The sequence below is a fragment of the Lactuca saligna genome, chromosome 9 (assembly GCF_052625555.1).
Source record: "Lactuca saligna cultivar CGN05327 chromosome 9, ASM5262555v1, whole genome shotgun sequence".
NCBI classification, from domain to species: domain Eukaryota; kingdom Viridiplantae; phylum Streptophyta; class Magnoliopsida; order Asterales; family Asteraceae; genus Lactuca; species Lactuca saligna.
The window spans coordinates 5,682,093-5,702,107 of NC_136425.1; the positions used below are offsets into that span (position 1 = coordinate 5,682,093).

Here is a 20,015-nt window from a genome sequence, read left to right on the forward strand (position 1 = left end):
CATCTAACCAGTCAATCAGATAAACAGACAGATCTTACATATCACTAAGTATAACATCGTTCTATTATCAAAATACATATCTAACAGATCACTACAATACACAATCATGCAATAATTAGGATAACTATCCAAAAGGGTCGACCTTGGTGCCTTCGACCCAACAAGTATGGTGAGGAACACTCACCCCACAAGTAGTGCTGAGCCAGTAAAATCCAACTCCAAAACTCAGCTCTGGACTCAAATGCCTAAACCACCATGTAACCATTTCTATAAAAACCCCGAAATACCCAAAATGCCCTCCAAGTCAAACTTGGTCAACCATGGTCAAAGTCAAAATCAATCATCAAGGTTAGCAGTCCATGTTGACCCAACTTGTCGAGTGCACCTACCAACTTGTCGAGTTCCTATAATATCCGGAGAAGCGGGAAAACCCTAGCCAACTCATCAAGTTGGTTGGGTAACTCGCCGAGTTTTCTCGGCTTAACACATTCAATCCTTTTTCATCAATTCTTTCGCTTTAAAATTTAGATATGATACCCAAGAGCTGGTAAACCACGTAAAGTTGCTAACTTTACGTCCATGCATGTCACCAAGAGGCTCCAAAACTCAAAGAAGGCTTAATAAGGGACCTAAAGCATGAAGGGGGCCTAGAACTTGATAAAGCTTGAAACTTTAAGCCCAAAGAGGCCACAAAACGTCCAGATCTGAAGTGATAACTTCATGAAATGCTCAACCATATGAACAATCCCAAAATGAGCCAAATATGACAATAAACTTCCAAGGAAGAGATTTAAGCAATAAATAAGCAAGTTGTCGACTTTTTACCTCAAAAGAATTGCAATACTCCAAGAGTTTCTGGATTTGAAACCTTCCCTTCAATCTAGATACTTCCAACCTCAAGCCCATTCAAAAGAACACCAAGAAATCACTCTTCAAGCTCACATACACATAAAAATGGCAGAGGATGCGTGAACTAGGGTTTTATGGACAGAGGAGACTGGTAAGGAGGCCACCCAAAGGGTATAAGGCCTTTAAATAGCGTGCCACACCCTAAAAATTAGGGTTTCTTAATCAACCACCAACTCGTCGAGTTTTTCCTCACCAACTCGTCGAGTTGGTCCAAAAATACACGCGGCCCAAAAGCCTTCAACACGTCGAATTGATGTCATCAACTCAACGAGTTCCAAGGGGAATTTGCCTTTGAAGGAATAAACCCATATGAAGTTTTACCATGAGCAGATTGTATCCATTGAGCAAATATAGGTTCGATATATCATACCTGGAAGTCAGGTGTTACACAAAATGTGGGCTCTATTGTTTTCGCTGCGCTGTACAATCGCACATTTTGAACCCCCTTAGGGCCAGACCTGATAATTAGCGACCCTAAGGCTGTATTTACCTATTTAGCGTGCTACATCTATCTTATTTTTAACTTTTTTGAGTTGTTATGTTTGAAAAGCCAAAAATGTAGTTTTTTAGATGGTTAAAAATGTTATTTGTATTAGCGTTGCAAGAATGTTTTTTATTTTTTATTTTTTATAATTATTTTTTTCAAATATATTCTTAATTAACTTTAAAAATCATATTTTTCTAAATATCTTTTTATATCTTTCAACTAATTTATCAATTAATTTTTACCAAATATTTTTTTATCAGATAGCTTATAAACTAGCATATAACTTTTAACTAACAGGTATCTTATAATTTAATATCTAGTTTTTTAGTTAATAACTAGATTATAAACTAACAGTTAGTAGCTAAATTTTCAACTAATATGTCAAAATCAATGATTATAATTGATATTTAACTATTTGTTAAGTGGAAAATATTTATTTGTGATTTTGTGTAAAGTGTATTATGTAATAAGATAATGAAGATAATAACTAATGTGCACATCATTAAATGTATTCTTTTTCATCAAGCTTTGATTTTTATGTTGTATTAATGTCTACCCATAACAATCTCTAATTCATTGTACTACTAAAACTATTTTATTTGTATCGGACAAAGTATACATACACAGCCACTACTGACTACTCATTCATAAAACTTAACAAACATGAAACATGTACTAAATATTTGTTTCTCCTGCGAGTGCCCAGTGGTTTTGGATATGGATTGACTAAATTATTTATTAAATGAATTAATAAATTAAGAAACTTTGCATAAACTACAGACTAAATAGATAAACACTTGTACAAGCGATCACGTAATATATGAAATACTTTTTCTTGATTACTTGTATTATCGTTTCACGTATGAAAGGTAGGTATTTGCGTTTCACGTATCGAGGTAGGTACTTGTATTAAATGATTTAAAAACTTCTGGATAATTCTATTCTTGCCATATATTTAGATTATTTGTTGTATATAGGGAAAATTGACTTAAGAATATTACATTTATATAACTTATATAATTTTACTGGTTTTCTTTTCCGGTTTATTATTGTTTCATTAAAGACGTGATTGACAAAAGTAGCTGTTAGCTAGAAGCAAATAGCGGGTAGCTAGTAGCGTGTAGCGGGTAGTAGGTATCAGGAAACTATAACTTTTATTTGTTATATGATTGTTTGGCAAAAATAGCTGAAATTTTTTGAAATATATAAAATTACATAAAAAGACAACTGATTAAAAATAAATAAATATATAAATATATTTTTAAGAATAATTATGGAAATTGATTTCAAAACCTAATTAGCATTTTATTAAACGTTACATAAAGTAGCTAGAAGCTTCCAAACGCTTCCAAAAGCTCCGTGTCAAACACATCCTCATCTTTTTTTCTTGAACAAAAAATATAGTCTAATTCTAAACTACTCTTATTTTCACCTATATACAACGAGATTTGAATTCGACCTTAAAGAAGGAAAACAACATCTGATACCGCTAGAGACAACACATTGTACATTTTTATACATATATTCATTGGTTTCAAAATATTTAAAAAAAAAATGGAACTTGTAAGAAATTCTTAACTATGTAATTAAGTATTTTTTTTGTTTTACATTTTATTCAATTTGTAATTTTACTGATTATAGTTTTTTTTGTCGATTTACATTGGAGCATTTTTGTGTTAATTGGATTTTTTTAAACAAAATAAATTGTCAAGAATATAGATATTATGATTCTCTTGCTAATTAAAAAAAAAAAACTTATGAGCATCATAAGGGAATATTTAAAATAACATATAATAGCATATAGATGTTTATTCCTACATTTACTACAATATATATTATATTGGGGTGAACCAAAGAACCAATCGTGAGAATCAGAAATCATAACGATCAACGGCCAAGGAAATAGATGTACATTTTTACATTGAACGCAGACACACTAGATTATATCAAAAAATTCACCCTTTACAAAATAACCCACCACTTTTTTCGTTTAAAATTTTTTTTTAGACCATGTTTTTTATCGAAAACAAAATTGAATATACCGTTGTTCACGATTTTTCGTCCTCTTTCCATAGAGATCCATGATTATATATAAAAAATGATTTTTTTTTTTCGAAAAAAAACTCATTTCATTTTCTTTGATGAAAAAAATTAAGGTTTGTTTTTTTATAGAAAAAAATTAATAAATATATCAAAATTCATATTTTTTGTACTTTTTAAACCTTGCTTCATATTTATGTTAAAAAAACGATATTTCAGTTCAGATTTATTTTGTAAACCTGTTCAGATTCACATTGTGAACCTCCTCAGATTTACAGTGTACATAATAATAAGTCAGATTCACAGTGTGAATCAGAAATGATCGGAACTTTTTCACATTGTGAATATTAAAATTTGAAATATTTACAGTTTAGATTCACAGTATGAATATATACTGATCGAGGTTTTTTTTTTTGTTTTTTAACCTTCTCAGATTCACAGTGTGCATAATAGTAATTCAGATTCACAATGTGAATCTGAACTGTTCGAGATTTTTCATATTGTGATTGTTAAAAATTGAAATATTTACAGTTTAGATTCACAGTATGAATCTACACTGTTCGAGGTTTTTGTTTTATTTTTTTTATTTTTTTTTATGTTTATTAATAGAGTACAAAAAATTAATATTTTTGGTATAATTTTTTTTTTTTTGATAAAAATAAACTTAAATATTGAAAACTAAGAAAATTAAGTGGGTTTTTTTCAAAAAAAAATCGTTTTTTATATATTATCATGGATCTCTATGAAAAGATGACGAAAAATCGTGAACAACGGTATATTTGATTTGATTTTTTTTTTTTTTGATAAAAAACTTGGCCTAAAAAAATATAAATGAAAAAAAAGGAACTGAGTTTTGTTATAATCCGGTACATACGCGTCCATTATAAAAGTTTACAACCATTTTTTTTTGTCGTTGATCGTTTTAAATTCCGACACTTTGGATTGGTTCCTTGATTAATAATGGTTCTCTACTGAACTTTTCCCTATCATATTGTTCTAGCTGATTTCAGTATCAATATTTTATGGATTATTATTTTAAAAACGGTTTATAAATTTATAGTAAAAATTCGAATCTTAATTCTTATATACAAGAGCTAAAAGAGTAGACGTATGTATAGAGTTTGTTTTGGATGTGAGATATTCGTCTTACCCTAAGTATATATAATACAATTGCCGCCGATTTGCACTTGACAATGTTAATGTGCGCTGCCAAATACATTAGTTTTTTTGTTGAGATTGGTCAACTGATTGTTTATCTTAAATAGATAAATCAACTTAGCATATAACATAATTAACAAAAAAAAAAACATGCCAATGTGGAATAGTCAGCCTCTTAATATTGTTATGTATGGTCAGCCTCTAAAAATTGGTTTATTTTTATCAGTTACGATTTATTATATATTGTTATATTATTGGAAACCATTTGTTTCGCCTATCAGCTCAGATCTGGTTAATCCATTTCCTGAATCCATCAACGCTTAATAATCTTTATCATGGATAGGTTTTCAAAAGTAATTACGGCGACTTTGTATTATTGTTATGGAGTTCTAGGTTATGTAGTTGTTGATGGAAGACCTGTGATGCATTCCATGTTGTGGTATTGCCATAATAAGGTGGTTATTGTAAGTTATTATATATTGTTAAATTCAAACAAGGTGTTGCTAATCAGGGTTCATAAAGTTATATTAGTATATTATTTTATCAGTTTATCTGATTTTGAGGCTGCGCGCTATCCCTTGGTATATATGTTGGAGCATTCATTCTAATATGTGGTAGATATGATCATAAGGAGAAAGCTGGATATATTTCATGCTAGACTGCTGTAAGATCTTCCCTTCACTACATCATATATACTATACATTTTGTTGATATTTTTGGTGTTACAGGCAAAAGAGATGCTTTCTTTAGCAATGTCAATACCTGCTTTCGCAACATCATCAAATCCTGCCACTCTGATGAACTCATTTGAATCCAACCTCGATCAGCTTAACAGGTTGGATTTTTCAATTATAAAAATATATAAAAGTGAAATTTCATCTAATAAAACCAGAAAATGGGGATGTAGGACAGAATAATGAAAGTATGACATGCAAAGGTAATTCTAAAATCCCTTTGTACGTTGAACTTTTTCTAATTAGTTATTAGGACATTATACTTTCATGTTTTTTTTTTTTTTTTTTCTAGAAGGCATTGTATAACAAAAAATCTGTACTGTTATATTATTGAAACACTAAGATGATAAATCAAGGTACAATTTGAATATCCAGGTTGCTATTTGACTTTGATTTCCAAATTGGGAAAATTTGTATATCTAAATTAAGATTTTGTTTCCTCTTTTTTTTTCTCTAGAATCACTCAATGCTCACCAATGGGGACCCATGACAAAAACTGAAAACAAAAATAGCTTAGAACTTAATTCTTCTGAGGTGACCTTATTTCTATAAATCAATCCCTCATTGTCTGTAAATCTTAAGTTTTTGTGAAGTTTATTACCATTATATAACAAACATTATTACCATTATATAACAAACTGGAAACATCTTGAAAGTAGAATAGTCTGACTAGGATATGTTAAGAGTGATGTGAATATGAAAACTAAGGTTTATTTCTCTTTGCAAAAAAGTTTTGAACTTTTTGAATTAAATTGCCAAGTTAAAGTTTGATTTTCATATAGTGTCTTTGCTTATAAGAAACAATAGGAAACATCTTGAAAGTAGAATATTCTGATTTTATTTTTTACTAAGATGTGCTGCTGCTAAGCTGATTAGCAATAGGACTGTCTATTCCTTTTAACAACCTTAAAATAATATACACATGTAACTAAAACTAAATCAACTTTCAAAGTAGCTTGATATTATTCTGTTTGACAAGTTTATAAGAAATATGAAATAAAATAACACGGTCAATGAAGTTATTCAGATTGATTTTATGGTTGTTGATGGTGTAGTGAACCGTGGTGTTCATAATGTAGTGAACCATGATACTTTTCATTATTTGCTTTAGTATTCACAAATAAATGAAAGTAGGTTTATATTCTTGCATTTATTTGTTTTTAATACCATCTTTTTGTCTAACAAATGGGAATCTTTTTTTGATTCGTTTTTTTACTCGAAAGTGTCATCTTGAATTGTTGTTTTACATGGTTTGCAACATCTTAACATATTTGTATACAACATTTTAATAAGTATTAAATAAGTAAAAGTAGGATGCTATCTTCCACATACACAAATCTATAACAACACTAACCAAAAAAATACAGAAAACAACAAAAATCAACCCGGTTGCAAAACACGGGGAAACCCACTAGGTTTAATATGCATTTGTATGAGAATAATGAATCTTTTCATTTGCTTGTAAATAAGGGTGCATTTTTTTTAGGAAAATGGAAGAATCATATCTTGTCGAGCATCTTTATAAAAAACATTATAAAGAATATCTCTAAATTTACCTAAAATCATCTTTTAGGTATCATAAGGATTGATTTTATCTAAATTACGGTAATAAAAGTTTTACATAGACGTAACGGGCAAATGACCAACAAGTTGTGTCGTAACCTCTTTTTGAATGTCAAAACTTAATTATTTTAAAAACAGCATTCATAGATCTTGAAGTCATAAGATTACTATGCATAACCCATTGGACTCTATTGAAGAGCTCCACAACACATTTTGGCATTTTCGGAGGAAACTTTCTAAAGAGGCAACAGGTTTCTTGTATCAAGAGAAACTATCTGCAAAATTTTAGAACCCAACTCCAAAGAACGACAAAAGTCATCTAGTTTTTCATGTTAGTATTTTTTTTCGAGGATTTCGCAAAAGGTTTTGCTTATTAATGTAACATCCGGATATCCAGGCTTGGAAATTTGAGTATTTTATTTAGGATATGAAGAGACTCGATGAGTTGACGCCTCAACTCGTCGAGTAGGATCGCGATTTGGTGACTTGTTTAATGAAGGGACTCGATGAGTCGGGTATCTGGACTCGCCGAGTCAACGCTTTTAAGGAAAACCCTAATTGTCCGTGTTTGAGCCCTATTTAAAGGACCTTATAGCCCTCTTGTGCGGCTACCAATCCATAGAGAGGTACTCTAGAGAGCTTGAGTGAAGAGTGAGAGAGATGATGCCCTTTTGAGCATTCTTGGTGTGATTTTGCAAGAGAGAAGTCATTTCCAGCAAAGGGAGGTCAAGGGAGTTGTTGATTCAGAGTCCCTGAGCTCGTATCTTCACTGTGGAGGTATCAAATCGAATTCCCTTTTCTATTTTGGTTGAGATTGGTGATTTTAGGGTTTTCTATACCTTTTTATGGCTTGTAGTGATGAGTATAGGGTCCCTTTGTGTGAGAGATCCCATATCTGGACCCATAGAGGTCCATAGAGCCTTATTCTGTATGCTTTATGTTGGTTCATTGAGGGAATGGGACTTTGATGCCATTTTAGGAGCCATTTCTCCAAGGAAAGCCTTGTAAGCTTTGCATGTATGTCAAGCCTCGACCTTTACGTGGTTATTGGTCGTAAGGAAGCCAGATCTATGGATTAGAGGAACAGATCTGACCTCAGAAGTTCAGATGAGTGTTGTCATGCGAGCAACTCGCCGAGTCCATGGGAAGACCTGACGAGTCGAGTCGGGTTGCCCCGCGATTCGAATCCAGTGGAAACCCATCGAGTAAAAGGTTCACTTGACGAATCGAGTGAGGCCTTGGAAGAGTCGGGACACACGCATGGACTCGCCGAGTCACTCTTGTGCACTCGACGAGTCTGGTCAGAGCTGACCGTTGACTTGAGTTGACTTCTGTTGACTTTGGGGTTTTGGTCAACATAAGTAATAGAGATCATGGAGGGGTAAAATGGTCTTTTACCCACTACCCGATTAGAGAGGGGAAGAGAAATCGTCGGTTTTAGAGATATTTTCCTTATGTGTTAGGCGGTGGTGAGTTCGAGATTCAAGTGTAAGGATAACTACTTTTTGCTTTCCAGGTGAGTCTTCACACTATACTTTACCTAGAGTGGTAAATAGAGTTATATGACAGAGTATCTTGTATGCAGAGCTATATGACAGAGTATCTTGTATGCTATTTATGTGATTGTGATACACTGCATTATTTCTATGTGATTTATGTTGTGTATGTTCCAGAGTTTATAGAGTTAGAACCGGAAGGTTCACAGAGTTAGGACCAGAGGGTCCACAAAGTTAGGACCAACAGGGTCCACAGAGTTATATCCTCGAGTGGCTAATATGTGTTATATGTGGTATTTTGGGGAACTCACTAAGCTTCATGCTTACCGTGTTATGTGTTGTGTGTTTCAGGTTTTTCTCATGATCACGGGACGGCACCAACTCGATTGTACACACCAGAGGAAGAGTTATGTTTTAGATGATCCTGGATTATTTTTTAATTGATTATGGAGTTATGTTTTGTAATTTAAAGAAAATGAGATTTTTACGAAAAGTGTTTTAAGAATTAAGCGAATTTAAATGAAAATTTTAGTTTTGAAAATTACGGTGTTACAATTAAAAAGAACTTCGTATGTTAAGGTAATTTGGCAAAATGTGGTAATTCATTGATTGTCCCCACTATTTTTGCGATTAACCTTGTTGACAGATCCGCATTACTTCATGAGGTCAGACTGAGGTGTCCCTCTATTTCCTTGTGGGTAGAATTCCTATATAAACAAGCAGCAAGGTTATATCTAGGCAACACACATATTAAGTCTTTTACTGGGTTCATCAAGGAGATCCCTTGGGACCACTTCTCTTTGCTATTGTGTTGCACCCGCTCTTGCATAAGATTAGAGACAATTGCAAACTTCTGCTCCATGCATGGTGCTTGGATGATGGCACACTTATCGGAGATTCGGAGGAGGTGGCCAAAGCATTGGACATCATTACGGTGACTGACCTAAAATTGGGCCTTCAACTGAATATCAAGAAAATCGAGCTCTTTTGGCCCTCGTGTGATGGTAGGAAGTTACGGGAGGGGCTATTTCCGGCGGACATTGGGAGGCCGCCTTTGGGAGTGAAAATTCTTGGGGGAGCTATTAGTAAAGGTGCTAGTTTCATTCGCAACCTAGCCATAAAGAGAGCCGCAAACGCTGTGAATTTGATGCGCCTTCTTCCACAATTGTCTGACCCCCAGAGTGAGCTCCTTCTTCTTCGGTCTTGTATGGGTATTGCTAAGATTTTCTTTGGGTCGAGGACGTGCCAACCCATTCACATGGAGGAGGCGGCATTATTCTTTGACAATGGATTTCGCGGGGCGCTTGAAGACATTGTGGTTTGTGGGGGCCCTTTCTTTGGTGACATACAATGGCGAATTTTTTCCTTACCCATTAGGTTTGGGGGTTTGGGTTTATACTCGGCAGTAGAGGCTACCTCCTATGCTTTTGTTGCTTCAAGGGCTCAATCTTGGGTATTGCAAGACCACATCTTACTAGATAACGGTATACATGGTATGGATTATGATTATGAATGTGCCTTGGCATCCCTTCGCGACAAGCTTCCAGATTTCAACCTAACAATTTTAATACTAAAGGCACCGCCCCCCCTAAATCCCAAAATACATTGGCGAGTGCCTTTTTTCATAAAACTGTCCCAGATATGGAAGTGCATTTCGACATGACGACTCGGCAGAAAGCGGTTTTCCAGTGCTTACGTGCACCACATGCTCAAGATTTTCTTCTGGCTATCCCTATAGATGGGCTTGGCCAACACATGTCTCCCATGGAGTATCGTACTATTCTCAAATATCGACTCATGATTCCTATTTTCCCAGCTGATGAGATATCTCCTGTGTGTCGCAAGGCATGTTTGGACTCTTTTGGGGAGCATGCAGTTGTTCACTGTAAAGAACTCCCGGGGTTCAAATATAGGCACGATATGGTTAGGGATGTCTTGTTTGATATATTTAAGCGTGCCGGAGTTTCCACTAAGAAAGAGGCACCTGTTAATTTCTTGACTGACCCGACATAAGGAAGGTCAACCCTCAGACCGGATGACATTTTGATTTTTGGATGGGTCGGAGGGAAACACGCATGTGTGGATCTTACAGGGGTATCCCCTCTCGTGGGCCTAAGGGCTGGGGGTTTCACAGGGGGACATGCTGCTTTAAAAGCAGCCACAGGCAAAGTCACCAAACATGAGAGATCGTGCCTGGAAAATCAACACGTGTTCATACCATTTGCATTTGATACGTTTGGTTTCCTCGCACCGGATGCGGTAGAGCTTCTTAAAAGAGTACAACGAATCATGCATAGTAATGTTATATCCCCTAGATCTTCGGATGTAGTTTTTAAAAGAATTAGCTTTACCATTCAAAATGGCTTAACGACACAGCTTGTTGTCCGTTTGCCATCTCACTCATTGTACGATGACAATTAAAAATTATCAAGTTATATATATATATATATATATATATATATATATATATATAGAGAGAGAGAGAGAGAGAGGTAGGTTCAATGAAAAATGAATAACTAGGGCAACATATGCTGGAACCAATGATCAAGTGACACATGTCATTTTCTTTATTCATAAGTAATATATTGTGGAAGTTATTAATATAGTTATCCTAAAATAATGTGTTGTCATGCTTTCATTGGTTCCAAAATGTGTTGCCCTAAACATGCATTTTCCATATATATCATTCCTATATATGAAAACCCTGTTTTTGTGGTCTCTTTTACATCAATTTTGGATGATTCTTATGAGGCCATGTAACCTATGTTTTTAAACGACGCCATAGACATCCAAACTTATTCACACCGCCGAACATGTGATGCATCAATTTAGCAATGAGGATTTTATTCTTTGAGCGAAGAGTTGAGATGGATGTGGAACCGGTAGAACGCGAATAGACACACCTTTTTATTGAGACGATAGTTGGATTCGGATTGTGTCCATTCCCACCTATAAAATGCTCTCATGTCTCACATTTAGTCCATTGGTTCCATGCGCTCATGTTTCCCACCAACGTATCCTCTCTTGGTGACATGTTCTCCTACTCCTTGGTATACCATAACCGCTCCTTTGTAAGTCGTTTTCATGTTCCATTTTGAACGATTTCTTGTTTTTTTAGGTTATTTTTGTAATTGTAGAGAGGTAAACATAGATTAAAGCATTGTATAGCGTGTGAGATGGGTTTAGAGAAGAACATATGGCGTGAAGTTGTAGACCAAAGGATTCAGTGCGTCCTGCACTCCAAAAATGTGCGTTTTGCACTCCATAAATGAACAGGTAGAACACATTAAAGAGACGCACCATTTTTATCTGAGATGTTAGTTTTTGGATTCGGATTCGGTGTCAATTCCTCCCTACAAAACACAAACCCTAATCATGAATTTACGTCTCAATATTTGATCAATCGGCAACCCCAACATTCTGTCGCCTCTATCAGTCAGACTCCTCCTTCCCATGTTTCCACTCCCAAATTTACTAATCATGAATTTTGTATTTTAGGAGGCTATTTAACCCTTATGTCATCGACTTCTCCTTGGTAATCTCTCTTAAAACAAGCCACCATCTTTTCTTTTTAATCTCAATCTATTTTGGTTCCAAGATGCTTGATGCTTCACCTGTACGATCATGCTCTCTCTCTCTCTCTCTCTCTCTCTCTCTCTCTCTGAAAGTCACTCCATGATTTGGAGGACAATTTTGTTTTGTGATTTTGACTTTAAATTCTTCACTTGATTTCCTTTTCAGGCCAATAACGCTTAATGAAATGCAGGAGGATGATACAATAAACTGGTATCAAATTCTTCAAACGAGACCAATAACCAATATTGTTAATAGGTACTTCATATTTAAGTCATTAATTCTTAAACCGATAAGAAGAATAATTAGATTCTTACCTATTATCCAGGTAATCATCATTTTAATAATCAATGGCACTCTATCTCTATTTATGTATTAATGATCATTCTTTGATTGTTATTACAATTTTAAATATTTTTAAGTAATTTGGTAGTCTTTAGGGTTTCTTTTGTCAAGATTAAGGCTAATTGGGATCTTGTTTATGCTCCTTGTTTCTAGGAGTCGTAAATAGTTCATTTACTCATAAAATACATTTTTTTTCATCATATATAAATGATTTACACTGAAATTTTATGTATGCTCCTCTTACATCCTAATTCATCCATAAGTACAATTCTTCATGCAATTTTGTTGGATAATAAACCTGATCAACTTCCCATTGTAAGTTTAATTTCAGAGTCATCAATATATTTATCCTTCCATTCGGTCTATTAGATCATACTCAAGGATGTATTTGACTAATCCGTTATATTACAAATGCCATATATTATATAATCATAAATTTCTTTTTCTTTGAGACCATTTCCTCTTGTGTAGTTTCTAAAATCCTTGCTAAGCAAGGTCATGGAAGAGTTTAGATTTTAAGAATGTTGCTTTACAGACTCTCAACCAATTCAATCTTTTCACGAGTGGAAAAGGTAGTTTTATTCCTTGGGTTTTAATCTATAACTGTTGTATAATTCATCATTTTTTTATTGTTGGGTTTAGATTTTGGGGGATTCTGTATTTTATTTGATCTTTGAAAGTTTTTTTTAAGGCTAAAAATATAATATAAGATAAAAGAAACCAGCAGGAAGCTAGGACAATTACATTATAGAAATGAATAAGAAAAAAAAAAGGAATAATAGGAATATATACAACAAAGCCGCCTAATGGCATGGTGGATGATGTCTCAAGCCTATTAGGATTAAACAATGAAAAATTAGGTTGTGAGGGGATGAATTATAGGAACAAAAAACAACAAAACAGCAGCAAGTCATTGATAGCAGCACCATGTGATCTGATTGAACTTTTCCATGTCTTTTGTTCTTGAGGTTTGATCTTTGGTTTTGTAGAAATAACAATCTACTTTATGTTGTAATTCAAAATTTAGCATTGAACTATTGATGCATCCTAGGCTGATCGTGAGCATTATAACTTCACTTTAACGACTTCTAATTTCTGATCTTCGAGGGTAAAAGATGTAGTGAACATGAATTTTTAACTATCCTCCAGTCTTCAAGGGTAAAATGGTCCGGGTTACTCAATAGTGGCAGGACCTTTAAATGTACTCCAAAGTTGGAAGCAAACTCCAAAATGAAAATAGTAATCAGAAAGTTGATCTTCATGAAGACAAAACTGGTGTGTTGAGACTTGAAAGCATAAAAACCGGCATATAACTTTGAAAAACCCGCAAGAGATAACCTATAATGTGGCACAGTCTGGAACCTGGTGATTAAATATCAACCAAAACACTGAAAATATAAATTACACACGTACAGGACTAGCACCCCCACCCCTCACCCCGCAGACAACACAAAATGATAGAAACTCCCACCAAACACACGCTAACTGCAATAGGCTCAACACCAAAGACAACCACCCAAAGCCCCAAAATACCCCACCCTATCCCCAAGATCAAAGATCGTTTTTTGCATTTAGATATCAGGTCGGAACACCACTCCCTCAACTAATTTTTTTGGATTTACTTCAAATTCCCCAGTTCTTAAATTTCATTTAATAAACCTATGTGATTTGGGATGTAATGTAATGTATGCATTTTCCTGTATGTGGGCCAAGCTTTTGACATTTGGATTTGGAATGAAGTCTCTATAATGAAGTAGAACTAACAAGAATCGAAAGAAGACAAAACAAATACCACCCTTTCTGAACATTTATCCAAATTTCCTTCGAGATTGTACATTATGATAACAGGTGGAATTCTAATTCAACACCAGTATTGCACAAATGACAAATTTAGGAGGAGCGAATACCAATTTTTGTATTTCAAATTATGTTATTGTGAAAATTAAATTCGTAGTAGCTTTTTATAATAAAAACTGATTATGTTTGAGTACCTGTGCTTCGCGCCAAATGTAGATTTGTGGTTAGTGGATTTTCAAAGTGGAGATTCAAATATAACTAAGTGGTCAGAGAGCCAAAATTAGTAAGTAAATTGAGTTTTTCTTTATCCCAACATGACAATAAACTATTAGTTTAGAATACATGTGGTCAAATTCTTTCTAAAATTTTGTCTGAATCGTCAATTATATGCCTAATTTGCTGTAATTTTACATTAAAATTCGTAACTTTTTTCCAACATATGACGTTTAAGTTTGCTGTCAAATTTACGTGTATCTTTTTTATTAGTAATCACAAAAACCTAAATCGTTAAGAGTCAGAGAAAACAACCACGTGCATAAAATTTATAATCTTTTGAACACAATATAGCTATATGTACATTTTTTGGGTTAATCTCAACTAATAAAGCATGGCAAAGACATCTGCAGTTGTTTGAAGCAGCATTGGAGGTGTGTGGTAACACACGCCATGATAACTTGTCAACCCTAAAAATATTATTTACTTTGTTGTTTATAATTTATTTTCTGTTTTCTAATACGAATGGGGCAATTTTTTGCAATATTAGGGGCGGTGTTGTTCTGATGAAGGTTCTATTACACACAAAGTGCTTATTACACTTATAAAGCTTAGAAATAGTTCTCTTTTTCAAGTATACCCCCGCTGAATCATATCTTACCTCTTTTTAGTTTTTAATATTGGCAAATTTAGTAAATATGAAGGTGGGACATGCTCATCATGGTGAAAATTTAACATAGATTTCATGTTTTTATTTGTTAGTCGCTTAGATACATCATTGGCATATGAATTTCAAGTGTATAACCTTATTGGTTGAGAATATTAATATTTGATCACCAACATCTACAACTAATGCAACACATATTTGTGAGGAAGTAATAAGGCTTTCAGAAGAAGATCACACTCAAAATCATAATTCAAGGGGGTGCAATCTGGTCATACCAGTCCAACTGGGATTTCCTTGTTTCAAGGGTAATTTTATACATTGTAATTCATTTTTTACATTAATATTTGACTTACATGGTGTTGTTGACCTGGTTAGAAAGAGTGAAAGAGATGTTAAACTAATTATCGAACTATTCATTCAAGATCTTTTGTAGCAGACATTAAATTGCATCTTCAACATGTGATGATTTTTATATAGGTAGTGATGAATTAGTTAAATGCACCTAACCTTAGATTATAATTAGGGTAAAAAATATGCAACAAAGAAGGAATGATCACAACTTCTGTTGAATAAATCTTGACTTTTTACAAGTTTATTCCTCATTAATTTTTCCTACAATTTCTATAAGTAACTCATGGATGGTCAACATGATGCATGGCATGCTCAAACAATCAATTTTCCAACACAACAATCTACTTTCATTTTAACTTTGATTTTTTTGATAGGTTTTTCTTTTTAAGGCATTGTAAAATGAGAGTGCTAGCAAGTTATAGAATTGTACTTTCATTTTTCTATTTTAAGAATATGCCTTTATTGTAAAACTATCAAGATAGGGGTGAAACAAACACACGGCCACATAAATACATGCACATTCTTCATGCTTATGTGTATTTGTAAGGGGCAATGTGCAATGTTGTTTAAAAACTGAAGGGTAAGTTATGCCATTTAGCAATGAAATTTACAATTTTTAACAAAATTACAATGTCTTTTTAAAAATGACCCTTAATAGCAGCACACTTAAATTTGTATTACTCTAATAACAACACACATGCCGTTTCTTTTAGACATCAATAGTTTAAAGTTACCCAATGATGCTTCGTTACACAAACAACAACAAATATGTTTGTTCAAGAATCAGACAACGAAAGGAAATAACCAAATTATCGTCCTTGGGTCGTGCTGATATATATCCTTTCGTTGTCTGATATATATATATATATATATATATATATATATATATATATATATATATATATATATATATATATATATATATATATATATATACAAAACCAACAAACTACTAGAGTCAGCAGCAAACTACTGTCAGATCAATATATACGGAAATCTGTCAACATGACCCCAACTGAAGACATAAAAAGTCCTTCAATTGATAACCATCTTTATTTTGACCATTCAAGAGACGTTTTGTCTTGGATTTGACTTTGATGCACCATGAAGCTCCAAAGTCAAATCTCCATTTGGGAGTACGACACAAAACGAACAACATGCCCTCTTACAAAACGTATGTAAATACAGACAAAACCAGATAAAGATTCTAAAACTATGTCCGATCATGAGGGGCATTTATGTCAAAAAAAACATACAAGTCTTTGATATGCTGTAATTATTGTATTTGGATCTAGATATATTTTGATCAGGGAAAACATATATACTGTATACAACGATGCTATTTTCAGTTTTAGTTCATAACAAAAGAAAAGACACAACCGAGAGCCAAACAACACCTAAATTCTCAACTCCGCACACCCGAGAATCATTCCCCGACACCGAGTCATAGGAGGCGCCTTCTGCCACACGGGCCTCTCACTCCCCAATGTCAAAACATCAACATCCGACATTTTCTTAATATCCCAATTCCATCCCTCGGGTCCAATTACACCTCCAATCACATAAATATCATCCCGGAATCCCATCATAGCACATCCGATTCTCCTCTTGAATTCCGAAGCCGAAGTCACCGCTTTCCTTGATTCCCCCTCTTGTTTGTAAATAACCCCATGACTCATCACATACAACGACCCCTTAACCACAGTCATCGGACCATGCACCCATGAATGCTCATGAACCCGCCACCCTTCCTTCTTCAAAACCTGAACCGTGGTCAAGCCCTTGTGCACCACATGAACCTCACCCCCAATCACCACCCCGGAACACGCCGAGTTATGGGTGTGGTGAAGATCCGGGATGGAAACCCAAACATCCTTCTCCGGGTCATAAACCTCCGCCTTCGCGATCGATTTCCGGCAGGTGGTGAAACCACCAGCCACCACTATCTTCCCACTGACAACACAACACGCGAACATCACCCGTGGGACAATCATGGCGGCACGTGGGGCCCACCGCCGGAGGACCGGGTCGTACGCCCACACCTCGTTGGTGGCAAAGCTACCGTCTTGATCGCCGGTCAACGGGTCAACGGCGTCACTGCCACCACCAAGAACGAACAGTTTTCCGGCGGTTGAAACAACCCCGAAATGGGCCAAGTTTCTGACTTTTGAAGGAAGGATTGGGAGAGTGATCCAAATGACACGATTTGGATCGTAGAGCTGCCATACGTTTTCGGGGTCAAACGCGCAGACGCATAAAAAGTCTTCGGTTGAGTTGACTTCTTCACGGGCTTTGAATAGTTCATTGCTTCGAACCGCATCCCTCCATGAATGACAAATGGTTTCTAGTTTTGGAAACAGGTGGTATGGGACCCGCGCAAGACATCGTATAGCAACAGCATCAGGGAGACCTTCAATGAGAACTGACATTATTATTTGGAGTCAATGAATGATCTTGCAACCTGCAAACAATATTCAAAAGAAACAAAACCCTTCAATCAGGTAAGAAGAAAGTGTCAAATTATCTAGCTATACTTAACTTGTTCTTCAAATCATTATGCTTAATTTGATTCAAATTTGGTCTTGGCCCTTTGTATCCAAGGATGACCTCCTTGTGTGGTTTTCTCTCATTGTAAGCATTCTAAGAATAATACAAGTCTTTTGATTCAAATTGGTCTTCTGGTATATATTTTGAACAAACTTTAAATACTGGAGTCTAGAGTGAATCGAATTGGGCATTGGATCAAACATTTACGACATAAAGAACAAAGTAAAGGTGTTTGCTAATGTATTATAATGTATGAGTAGATATAGATTGAGAAGCCGATTCGAAAATCCTAAAAAGTAAACCTTTGACACAATGAAACTAAGATCGTTGTAAAAGCTTGAGTAGGATTTACAATCAGCACACCCAAATCTTTCTTTCTGTTGGTGTTTATGAGTCCAGATTACACAATTGCTATCATCACAAAGCATCAAGATTTCAAATCATGCTACAAACCCCATAAAAATTACACGATAATCAATCAGCCAAATGCTAAATTGGTCCAAACAAACCAGGTTTCCATATTCTTGAATCAAAATCGAGAACTCATGTTCCCAATTGCAAGACAATTAATTTAATAATTGGAGTTACAAAATCCAACAAATCTTGGTCAAACAACCAGCAACAATAATCGATATTCAAAAGAAAACACCGTAAATTTACCTTGAGAAACCAATATTTGGGGCAGAGTTCTTCGTAATTTATCAAGAAATGGAGGCGAAGTGCCTGTGAAGACGAGGGCAAATTTTATTTTTTTTGTCGGTTTTCTTATTTTTGTTTTATATTAAGACGGGAGAAAGATAGAAAGGAAGGGTACGGAAGTCGGAAACGATACGTTAGGTTTTATTAGACGACGACTCAATATATCACAAAATGGACAGAATTCCACAAAAGTATATTCCATAAAATGTTCTCTTACACATTATGTTCGGATAATTCTATTATTTTATATGTACATCTATTCTAATAAATAAAAATAAAAATTGTTTTATCATATTTCATTTTCTTTATTTAATTAATAATTTAGTTATAATTTTGAGATATATTTATTTTTAACTTGTCATTTATTTTATTTTTCATTTCTAATATATGATTAATTTAGTTTCCATATATTAAATTTACAATAATGATTATTAATTTACAATTTGAAATTTCAATTTCAAATAAATTTACAGTTTAAACATTTATATTTAACATATTGTTATAATTAACTCGTTTAGTATACAAGTTTGATAACAAAACATATAATTTTAATTTAGCATGTTTTTTCCTCATAATTTTCATTTATTTTAGATTTCAGCTCGTATAGTATACGAGTTTCACAACTATATTAAATTTATGCTCAATATCTATGTTGTTAAAATTGAGATATTGTTTAGATTTATTTCATATTTTGGAAGATCATAATTAGTATGGTTATCCTACAAAATATTAACCACTATTTAAATTTAGTTGCAATGTCTTATTTCTGCAACACTTTGTAACATCCCAATTTTCAAAACAAAAAATTTCATTTTTGATACAACAATTTAAAAAACCGTTTATAAGAAAAACATAGTCAAATCACATCATTCATCAAAACCACAATCACATGTCTCAAATCATATCATAAGGACAAAATATCATCATAGTACAATCCCAAGAACATCATAGTGCGGAAATAATGTGTGTGTGATGCACTGCTACCGTGTCGGTTTCTTCCCCTTTGACAAAGAAGTACCTAAAAACAAAACCGAAAACTGCAAGCACAAAGCTTAGTGAGTTCCCCTTTCACACCACATACCATACATAACACATAATGCATAACATAACTGGATACTAACCACCCCTTCGGTCCTGTCGGTCGATACCTTGCCTAACATATCAGGGTGATGCCCCCCTCCTTCGGTCCTGTCGACCGGTACCTTGCCTAGCATATCAGGGTGCAGGCCTCCCCTTCGATCCTTTTTTTTTGGAAAGGGAACTTCCCTAACGAGGGTTTCCGGGCCAGCTTTCGCGCACCGACTAATCCCCCGCTGTAAACATAAAGCTTTGCCTCATGCCCTGGAGTCACTGCAGGCGAACCTCCATGGCCACAAGGGCTTAGTGGTGCCAGGATTTGAACATGGGTCAATAGGTTATCCACCATATCTTCCACA

General features: G+C 34.4%; 1 long non-coding RNA gene and 1 pseudogene across 2 annotated transcripts; one reads left to right on the plus strand and one right to left on the minus strand.

The window, feature by feature from the left end:
* Positions 1 to 11,131: 11,131 nt before the first annotated feature.
* On the plus strand, positions 11,132 to 14,297 carry LOC145015845 (uncharacterized). The gene is made up of 3 exons (XR_013666072.1): positions 11,132 to 11,458; positions 11,525 to 11,663; positions 12,129 to 14,297. It is a non-coding gene; the product is annotated as an uncharacterized LOC145015845 (long non-coding RNA).
* A 2,271-nt stretch (positions 14,298 to 16,568) lies between these two features.
* On the minus strand, positions 16,569 to 18,713 carry LOC145018071 (F-box/kelch-repeat protein SKIP30 pseudogene; annotated as a pseudogene). Its single transcript, XR_013666816.1, has 2 exons — positions 18,541 to 18,713; positions 16,569 to 17,794 (listed from the first exon to the last, which is right to left on the minus strand). The product of XR_013666816.1 is annotated as an F-box/kelch-repeat protein SKIP30 pseudogene (transcript).
* Between the last annotated feature and the right edge of the window lie 1,302 nt (positions 18,714 to 20,015).